The sequence below is a fragment of the Girardinichthys multiradiatus genome, chromosome 7 (genome assembly GCF_021462225.1).
Source record: "Girardinichthys multiradiatus isolate DD_20200921_A chromosome 7, DD_fGirMul_XY1, whole genome shotgun sequence".
NCBI classification, from domain to species: Eukaryota; Metazoa; Chordata; class Actinopteri; order Cyprinodontiformes; family Goodeidae; genus Girardinichthys; species Girardinichthys multiradiatus.
The window spans coordinates 13,105,998-13,116,288 of NC_061800.1; the positions used below are offsets into that span (position 1 = coordinate 13,105,998).

At 37.5% G+C, this 10,291-nt stretch overlaps 1 long non-coding RNA gene across 1 annotated transcript; it reads left to right on the forward strand.

Moving 5' to 3' along the window:
• The first annotated feature begins 630 nt into the window (after nucleotides 1–630).
• Nucleotides 631–6,590, forward strand: LOC124871089. Its single transcript, XR_007038944.1, has 3 exons — nucleotides 631–692; nucleotides 3,183–3,274; nucleotides 6,534–6,590. It is a non-coding gene; the product is annotated as an uncharacterized LOC124871089 (long non-coding RNA).
• Nucleotides 6,591–10,291: the final 3,701 nt, after the last annotated feature.

Sequence of the window (10,291 nt, forward strand, 5' to 3'; positions counted from 1 at the left end):
CTGTGATATCGATAAATTAGCTATATACAGTATATGGAGCAGCTGTAATTACAAGGATAATCATCAAAATGGAAAACAAGACATTATTGTACCGATATCATTAGACTGAATCTATTTCCCCAGAGTTTAAACTGAGTTAAATATCTGTTAAAATGCATCTTATTATGTTTAGTTCCACCCTAATACTCCCATCGCATTTTAGAGTATCTGTTGTTGGGACCCACAGCCATGGAAACAACATTAAAACTCTTTGCTGGCAAAAAGACAAACTCTTCAAACTTGATCCAAGGGTGTCATACAATCATCGATCATATGCACTAAGATAAGTACAAATGAATCACTCTGTGTATCTGGCAGATTCATTCATGAAAGGGAATTAAGGTACACGCCTGGCTTGACTTTCTCTCTGAGGCCTGCAGAAGCAAACGGTGTTTCAGAGAAGTCCCCAGTAGAGACGCTGTCTCTACAAGCCGAGTGAAGCGGGTTTCCCTGCCTGAGACAAGGACAAGTAGCCGCATCACCGTGGTTACGGTAACGTGCAGTTTGGCCGGCCGACAGAACAGCCGCCACTCCACATAGCTAAGGAGGTTAGCTGTAGCTGTAGCTGTAGCTGTAGCTAACCGTTGAAAGTCTGTGGACGTTTCTTCAAACTTCGCCGCTCTGGACAGCTTTTCCTCACCACAGTTCATGAGGTAAAGTGTTTGGGCAGAATAATATAGAAGTGATTTAAAATGAAATGATCTAAACATTTTCATTTTATGAAGTTTGGCTTTGTTTGTGCTGAACTCAGCTATCTTGGTGCTAGCAGAATATCTGCAGCACACGTGTTCAGGTTGTGTTCTGTGTTTGTGGGTTTTTAAAGTTAAGACAAACTTTATTTAAAGGGTGATTTTAAACACAGGAGATCGGCCATAACGCATCGTCCGCGCTTACGCATTTTAACCTTTTTATTAACGGTATTTTTAAAGTGTGTGTTTGATTCTGGTTCTAAGCTATCAGCCTCATTTGTTAGCTTCAACTGTTAACAGCTAAGGACATGTGCTTGCTGCTAAATAATATTTACCCAGAAAGGTTTAGTTTTCAATCCAGTAAATAATGTGTCCCTAACATAATTTTACTAAATCTGATAACTAAGTAAACACCATTAAGACCCATTTCTCCAGAAAGATTTGGCTCTTTTCCAAAATATTCCCTTAATAATATTTCTTTGAATATTATTTTAATAAATAAAGGCAGCTAATTAAATACCGTTGAGAATTAGTCATCCAGAAGGTTGGTTTTATTCAGCAGATCATTCTTAAAACATTATTTTATTAAAATAATATTTTATCTGATCTTGCATTGTGAAGGGTTGCCTAAGTTAGTTCCAAGACTAACTTCACGTCACTTCCAGATTCTTCAAGATAATCCTTGGTTCTCAAACATAAATAACATTGCATGGTTTTCAATCATCTTTAATCAACTTGTTTACATTGTACAGAACCCATGAGTCTTTGTTATTCTAGTAAAGAGTTTGTTGATTGAAATATGTTTGACTTTGAGTTGACTTATTTTTGTTAAGAAATTCTTGTATTTTAAGAAATTGTGTGAATTCATTCCATGTGTGCACAGAGTTTTTGCTGTTCAATAATGTCAGAGGTCGTCTCACACCTTTCTATTTTGTACTAATACCATCGCCTAACTGGGATGGTATTCACAGGATAACTCTTAACAGACTGAAATATTAAAATATTAATATTAAATAATATTCTCAGATTCCTAACACTGCCTTGCTTTTGAATAGTGTACAGAGAAATATACATCAATAGTCTTTCTATGCATCTGATAGTGTAAGCAGGTGTATTGTGATCTCCGGAGGCATTTTTGTTGCATTAGTGTAGCAACCTCATATACTGTACATGTGCACCACTGCTATGAGATATCGCAGGAATTACTTGATAATAACATTACTTAATCTTACAATCTGCAGATGCTCTGTCTGTGCTGATGAAGATTCGCTCACCTTAGTATAGGGAATTGTTGGAATGGCTGAGATTATAATATGCCCATAAGAGCTGCAGGATTTCCCTCTAGCACTTTTTGAGTTTTTCTCATCAGTACCATGTCTTATTTTTGCAAAACAGAAATAATCATTGCAAGTAATTTACTTCTAAGACTGACTTTCCTGTTTGATACCTCTTTATTGGAATGCTTACCTCAATTCAAAGATCCGCAAAAATAAAGTGTTTTTAAAAAAAAAAGATTCTAGGACGGCCTACCATACTTCAAATATTTTATATCTGTTCATATAAGAGGTCTTTCATTTACGCAACCAAACGGGATATTTCACTTTCTTTCTCTGAAGAATTCTTGTTAGTAAAGTTAATGGAATCCTTTCTTTTATTGGCGAAAAAATCCCCCTTAGACTACATGTGAGTAAAGGCATTTGATCGAGTAATTCATTAGTGTGTGAAAATATGGATAACTCATCATAAGTTGACTTAACACCACCTTTCTGCAGTTTCTCTGACTGTGGGCCCTCAGTTAATACCCACTTTTATTTTAATGCTCCTTGAGAAGGAAGATATTTCAACTCCTTATCTGAGTAAATAATATCATTAGATGAGGCTTGATGCGTGGTTAAGACGGAGGTTTATGGGAAAGTGTCTTTTCTGTGTAAGCACAAATACCATATAATACATTTGGAAACCTCCGAAGTTCAAAGGTTTGCTTTTTCTTTCTGAACCAGCAACACAGGCTTTCTAAATCGCAAAAATTTGGTTCACTCATCCCTTTGTTAATGTTGGTAGACTTGGAGTTAAGTTTCACACTAAAATAAGCCTTCCCATATTTAAATTAATGCTACATCCACATTTGTCATAAGGAGCTACTTGCTGTCTATAAAACCTTATCCTACCTGATGCATAGTTACACTAGTCACAGTTTTGGCTACTGAGATGCTGTGTTTATAAACCTCCTCTGCCTGAGGGTGAAGGATTATCTATAATGTCCAGAGATTTATGAAAACAGAGACTGGCCTAAAATTCAGATTAATTTGACATATTAGTGCATTTCCTCTTGTTTTGCTGTGGCTTACTTAATTCTGGCAATTTAGGGCCTTTAAGTGTTGCATGCCATTTGTAAGATCCAGTCTTTGTGTTCGCTGAAAGTTGCTGTTTTTTTCTGTTTGGTTTTAATTCTAGGTTGATTCAGTTACCACTAATTGTAACTGGGAATAGTACTGATTGCTTGGGATATCCTGTACCTGACCAGGACTTTTTCCCCCTGAACGGATGTGAGTTATTTAAGAATAGACATTTACCATGAATCCCAGTTCAAAACCTTTTGCCATTTATCTGCAGTAAAATAACTTACTATGTTCCACCAGTATTACAAAGTACAGTAATGTTGTTATTGTTTTGTACCAAACTCATCAATGGCATTCCAGATACTACAGTCGCTCCTCAGTTTTTTTTATTTTGTCCTGACACTTGGTAGATTTATCATTTGTTTCTAAAGACAGACACAGTGCCTTGCGAAAGTATTCGGCCCCCTTGAACGTTTCAACCTCTTTCCAGATTTCAGGCTTCAAACATAAAGATATAAAATTCAAATTTTTTGTGAAGATTCAACAACAAGTGGGACACAATCGTGAAGTGGAATGAAATTTATTGGATGTGTCAAACTTTTTTAACAAATTAAAAACTGAAAAGTGGGGCGTGCAATATTATTCGGCCACTTTACTTTCAGTGCAGCAAACTCACTCCAGAAGTTCAGTGAGGATCTCTGAATGATCCAATGTTGTCCCAAATGACTGATGATGATAATTAGAATCCACCTGTGTGTAATCAAGTCTCCGTATAAATGCACCTGCTCTGTGATAGTCTCAGGGTTCTGTTCAAAGCGCAGAGAGCATCATGAAGATCAAGGAACACACCAGGCAGGTCTGAGATACTGTTGTGGAGAAGTTTCAAGCCGGATTTGGATACAAAAAAATTCCCAAGCTTTAAACATCTCAAGGACCACTGTGCAAGCAATCATATTGAAATGGAAGGAGTATCAGACCACTGCAAATCTACCAAGACCCGGCCGTTCCTCTAAACTTTCATCTTGAACAAGGAGAAGACTGATCAGAGATGCAGCCAAGAGGCCCATGATCACTCTGGATGAACTGCAGAGATCTACAGCTGAGGTGGGAGAGTCTGTCCATAGGAAAACAATCAGTCGTACACTGCACAAATCTGGCCTTTATGGAAGAGTGGCAAGAAGAAAGCGATTTCTCAAAGATATCCATAAAACGTCTCATTTAAAGTTTGCCACAAGCCACCTGAGAGACACACCAAACATGTGGAAGAAGATGCTCTGGTCAGATGAAACCAAAATCAAACTGTTTGGCCACAATTCAAAACGATATGTTTGGCGTAAAAGCAACACAGCTCATCACCCTGAACACACCATCCCCACTGTCAAACATGGTGGTGGCAGCATCATGGTTTGGTCCTGCTTTTCATCAGCAGGGACAGGGAAGATGGTCAAAATTGATGGGAAGATGGATGGGGCCAAATACAGGACCATTCTGGAAGAAAACCTGTTGGCGTCTGCAAGAGACCTGAGACTGGGACGGAGATTTATCTTCCAACAAGACAATGATCCAAAACATAAAGCCAAATCTACAATGGAATAGTTCACAAATAAACGTATCCAGGTGTTGGAATGGCCAAGTCAAAGTCCAGACCTGAATCCAATCGAGAATCTGTGGAAAGAGCTGAAGACTGCTGTTCACAAACGATCTCCATCCAACCTCACTGAGCTCGAGCTGTTTTGCAAGGAAGAATGGGCAAGAATTTCAGTCTCTCGATGTGCAAAACTGATAGAGACAAACCCCAAGCGACTTGCAGCTGTAATTGCAGCAAAGGATGGCGCTACAAAGTATTAACTTAAAAAAGTTTGACACATCCAATACATTTCATTCCACTTTAGGATTGTGTCCCACTTGTTGATTCTTCACAAAAAATTTGAATTTTATATCTTTATGTTTGAAGCCTGAAATGTGGCAAGAGGTTGAAAAGTTCAAGGGGGCAGAATACTTTCGCAAGGCACTGTATCAACATATTCAGCTACAGTCTTCAGTAAACGTTTTGTTGCTCCTGCTGATGTTTTACTGTTTTAATTTGAAACTGATAATTGCTATGCCAATATTAGCATATTTACTGTTCTGAAATAATAGATTGACTTGGCTCATAACACATAATGCATTTGCAAATAAAATATGTGAAGAAAATTGTTCTGTTTTCTAAATTTAGGGCTTAGCTTTGTGCAGCTCTCTGCGCAGCTCTCCTTTGCGGCTGGGGTTATCTGGGCCATAACATCTATAGTGTACAGAGTTGGTCACATGGTACAGACTGACAGGAAGCTGAAGCAATCTATCTTTAACTATCAAAATGATTAGAAAGTGCAAGACATTGAAAGGGAAATAAAATTTATTTGATCAACGAAACAATGTGCATGCCCTAAAATTGTTTTGCAAGCCAAGCTCATGGAAATAATGGTAATTTTCAACAACTAGCAAAACACGGCTGCACGACTCTTTACAGGCCATACTCCTACACCAGGTATTTGGTGCAAAGTTTCTTTTAAAAAGCCTTGATTGATAAAAAAAAAAAGAAAAAAAAAAGCCTTGATTGGAATCCCAAACAGGCTGGGAAAATTACTTGATTCTTAGTGTTTAACTTGCATTTCAAAGATTCTGCCTGTGTATAAAACACTTTCCACTCAAAACCTTAAAATAAGTATATCCACACCACAATATTGCTGTTGGCATTTAATATGCGCAACATCTGGAAATGTTTCCTTTTTCCATAAAAAGCAAAATAATACTATAAACAACATTTACTAAATTAAACTTTTTACTAAATTATTCTACTGTAAGATTTTTTGATTTGCGAAACCTATTTTGAGAAGAATAAGGATCGCAATCCTTTGTTTTCTCAAAAATATTGCTAACATCCTTTAAATTATATTCTTTGCATTTCTTAAGAACTTCTTTCTGAGAACATCAGAAAAAAATCTATTTGGTTGGACTGGATTTTATTTAGGGGTGTCATGTTAAAGGGGTCCGAATACAAACCAAGATGTTAAAACCATTTATCATTTTTATTCCATTTAAAAATTATGCACTACTTTCTTTTAGCCGATCATATAAAATCCTAATTTTGAACATTGGGGTTCATGGTTGTTACATGACAAAATGCTCAAAGAGTATGACTGCTGTGAAGCTGTGGCTTTGAGACAACATGGCCAAACTCAAGAAGAAAAGGTGGGAAGTTAACAGTTAAGTCTGAATTTATGTATTGGATTACACCACATAAGACATCTTGAACAGCACTGAAAAATAAGAAAGAGGGAAACTGAGTTTATTGTTGTCGTGTCAACAGACTTGAACTGTTATGTAACTATTAATTTCATTTACATTATTATTTGGAAGAGTGACTAAACAACTCCTATTACTCATTTTTACCAAAACATAATAACATTACTGTTCTTTATGTGTACAGGCCACCTTAAGAAAGCCCAGGGGACGGCCCAGGACACACTGGAGGGACTATGTCTCTCGGCTGGCCTGGGAACGCCTTGGGCTCCCCCTGGAGGAACTGGAGGAGGTGTCTGGGGAGAGGGACGTCTGGGTCTCTCTACTGAGTCTGCTGCCCCTGCGACCCGGTCCCGGATAAAGCAGAGTACGACGCGTATGAGTATGAGCACAGCTTTAACATCTGGTGCCAATCTACTATTTAAATCCTGAACTGTAGCTTTATCCTGTCAAGTTTACCTGTAAAAACAAAATAAATAGCAGGAGGAACAAAATCCTTGTCATGCTAGGAAAAAATGCATATGATCATTCACAAGAAACTTCTAAACAAATAAGGCATGTTCAACAGGATCCAATAAGCTCTTCTATAATTGCTAGAAATGAAGCAACACCGTCAATATAGCCAAGTAATAAAACAGACTAACATTCATTGCAAAGCTTTTTTTGCATCATTATTAACTTGCAAAGTTATTAGTGTGCTTAGCTTAATCATTTTACAGAGAAATACGTTTATGAGTGGAGCTGGTGATATTTATTAAATCAGTCCAACAGCAACAGTAACTCATATGGCGATATCATGACACAGCTAAAAAATAATGAGAGAACTTTAAACTCTATGTCACAAAAAGTTTCTTGCAAAGAGATTAGGTTGTTATTTTCTTATAATAAAAAAACATGCTATGAGGGAGTGCATGCATGGTTGTTCTACCTGTGATTCTCTGTGTTGCCCTGTTATTGACTGGTGATTTGCCCACAACTCCAGCCCAATGACCTCTGGAGATAGGCACCATCTCCCTTGTGACCCTGCACAGATAAGCATATTTAGACAAATGGATGGATGGAAGGCTCACTGACACACACATACAGATAAGTTTGTATTTCTATCCTGATAAGGGCATTGTAATGACTTCCAATGCAATTTGTTATTTTTAACCCACTCACTTTTTATTGTATTTCACCTCATTCCCTTAGGATGAAAATATTATTAGCATTATGAATGAAAAAGATAGAAGGTACCACAACTGGCAAATGTCATGAAGAAAAGATGATATCCGCTATGAAGTGGGTAAAATTCCTGTACAGTTATATTTAGACTGTTGACTTCATACTTAAAAGTTGTGTTGGAGAACTGTTGTTTGACTAAATGCTTTGTGACCAAAGTACGTGTCAAAAGATGAAATGATTGTGTCATAATGTTTCGAACGGATTTGACCCACATGCAGAAAGCAATTCAGGAGACAGAGTTTTAACGGTAAGACGTTTATTGACAGTATGTTGAAATGTGTAGGAGACTGGAACCGGGACACCAACTGTAAAATATACAGAACCATAAGCAAGGGGAAACTCTGGACCTATATTCACAAAAGATATTTCTGCTTTACTGATTTGAGGGAGAGATCCACCAGTGGGGGGTGGAGAGACCAGGAGGTTGTTGACCCGTGGGACCGGAGACAGTGAACACCGGTGTGCCAGGATGATTGATGGTCCAAGAGTTTCTATAGTTGGTGCAATGGGAGGAGGAGGGTGGACAGGGTTCACAGAGGTAGATCCATGGAACGAAGGAATCAGGAGACTGCCAGCTGGTTTGATCCAATGAGGAAACAGGAGACTTGAGTCTTGGTTCATGGGGTTGGATAGCTTCTTTCCAGAAGACGGTATCCAGGCAGAGTTCGATGCCGAAGGCAAAGTCAGGTTCAGGTAACCTGCAAGGCAACAAATCCAAAATTACAAAAGAGCAAAGCAAGGTCAAGGCAAAGTAATGTGGGTTGAGCTGTACCACAAAGGGCAACACTTTGGCAGTGAGTTGCTGGCAGCCTCCTCCTTAAATACTCCTCAGCAGATCATCAAGGAGATAGAGAACACCTGTCACCTCTCCTCCGGTTCAAAACGCCATCTAGAGGCTAAGAACAGAAATAGCAACAAAACAGACAGACATGGCACAGATCCTGACAGATTGTCAATATAAAGAACAGTTGTCCTGTGGTCTTCCACTTGACAGCACAGTTTACCATGCCTAAGTAAGAGGAAATTATAATATATGTATATAGCTACAATAAGACTCTAGCACTCCAAGCCAAAAACTGAAAGAAAAATAAATCTACAACTTAAACTAAAAGTCACATTGGCTGCCATATTAGTAAAGTTGGTGATAGATTTTGAATATTTCTTTGCCTCAATCTAAGTGTAGGATTCGCATTATTATTCAGTCTTGTCTGTGTCTTCAAACCATTTTTCCCAAATCCACTTTGACTAGTATCACTTTACTTTAAGATGTTTATATAGTAAATAAGTTCAATGTTTAATTACATTTTATAAAATTTCTATTTAGGTCTTTTGATTTAGTTAGAACAAAAAGAAGCAGAACATATCTTGCTAGCTGAGGATTGTATTTTGGTAGCTCTCTAGTTCACTCTTATGTTTTTGGCAATAAATAAGTGTATGTGCAAGATAATTTTCTTTTTCCTTTGGTGTGGAAATAAAAGTGGATTGGGGGGAAATCTATTTATAATAATTTTAAGCTTCTTTTTTCTGGTCATTTAAATCTTAATTGTTTTTTTTTTATTAATGAGCATTATTAGAACAATCAAGCAGACATAAATTGAGCTTACTAGAGCTGTTGTTACAAGGTTATTGACTGCCATCAGTATTTGTTACAACATAAAATAATATGGTACAGGAGCCTGAGATACAAATAAAGATGAGAGAAGATCTAGTCCTCAGAAGTAAGATGTTCTATATCCTAAATACAATGGCTTGTAAAAGTATTCATACCCCTTGAACTTTTCCACATATTGTCACAAGAAAAATGGGCAAAACTTTCAATCACTGGATGTGCAAACTGGTATAGACATACCCTAAAAGACTTGCAGCTGTAATTGCAGCAAAAGGTGGTTCCACAACGTATTGACTCAGGGGGCTGAATAATTTTGCACAATGCCCTTTTCAGTTTTCTATTTGTTAAAAAAAAACAACTTTTCTTTCCACTTCACAATTGTATATCACTTTGTGTTGGTCTTTCACATGAAATTCCAATAAAATATAATTATGTTTGTGGTTGTAATGTGTCAATATGTGGAAAAATTCAAGGCGTATGAATACTTTTACAAGCCACTGTATCCAAAACCGGTCCAAAAAAGCCACCCTAGGCACTACCCATCCTACTTGTCTTTGCTTCAGTCATTCAGTCTGTTAAACATTAAATCTTGTACTGCTCTGCTAGGTTGCAAAGCTCTTTGTCTGGTTGCCTTTGTCAGCTGTCTGTCTGGTATTATTAAAGCATGAGTGAGCCATAATCTAATTAGTCTGCTCTGGCTCTTGACCAAAGCTTTGCCAGTCTCAAAGATGTTTGGTGAGTACAGGAAGTCTATCAGCGTGACATTTAGGTTGATCTGATTGAATAAATCAGCTCAGACAATTATTCTTTTTAATCACAAAAAACTGCAATAATTAAGCCCCTTGTACCTTCAGAGTTTCCCAAGTGTTTACATTACCACCCTGCAGCAGGTCAGCTAGTGATATAATGTTTAGAGTGTACAAATGCAGGCATTTTAAGTGCATATAATTCACTTTTATAAGCTTGCTATTTAATCTAAAACATGCTATAAAGCAGCTAGGGGGAAAGTCACTTCCTCTAACTCTGAGGTTATGATTCTTTAAAAAAAAAAAGAATTTCTTTGGCACTAGAGGCCTTTATTTTGTTAGTAGGCTGACAGGAAGGAGGGGCAA